The sequence below is a fragment of the Tupaia chinensis genome, unplaced genomic scaffold, assembly GCF_000334495.1.
Source record: "Tupaia chinensis unplaced genomic scaffold, TupChi_1.0 Scaffold144255_1, whole genome shotgun sequence".
NCBI classification, from domain to species: Eukaryota; Metazoa; Chordata; class Mammalia; order Scandentia; family Tupaiidae; genus Tupaia; species Tupaia belangeri.
The window spans coordinates 534,429-535,100 of record NW_006204113.1 but is presented as its reverse complement, the minus strand read 5'-3'; positions in this window follow the sequence as shown (position 1 = coordinate 535,100).

Genomic DNA, 672 nt, shown 5'->3' with positions numbered 1-672 from the left:
TAGGGGCCAGCAGGTGGTATGGTGGTTAAGGCACTAGACTCCCACATGGCCCACAGGGATTCAAATCCCAGACCTGGTGACTTGCTTTCTCACTTTCTCTGGTCAAATTCTAAAATAATAATAATAACATTAGATGTTTGTTTAGAGAGATTTTTGTTATAGGGCATGTCCACTCACTGGAGACACAGAGAAAAAGTGAGGAAACACTCTCCAAGGGAGATGGCCACACCACAATCCCTTCTCCTCCATGCTCCTCTTAGAATTTTGAGCATGCATGCACACGCACCAGAGTGAATTCCAAGCTGCCAGGTCCAGGACTCAAAATGTGGTCAACCACATGGGAGTTCAGCATCTTCACCACTACTCCACCTGCTGGCTCCTAAACAAAGAATTCTTTCATTAAAATAAATAAATAAATAAATAAAATAAGGAACTGAGGGGAGGGTTACAGAAAATTGCTGTATTCTTCTTGCAACTTTTCTGAGGGTCTTGTATTTTCCCAAATAAAACCTTGGGGGATGGGATGAGCACATGGTACAGAGGTTAAGGCAACTGGATCCCACATGACCAACTGTGTGGTTTAAGTCCCAGACCTTGCAGCTCGAGAAACACACTGGGTACATGTGTATGTGTGCCCACAATCTGGAGAGGAGAATGGAAGAGGAAAAGGTA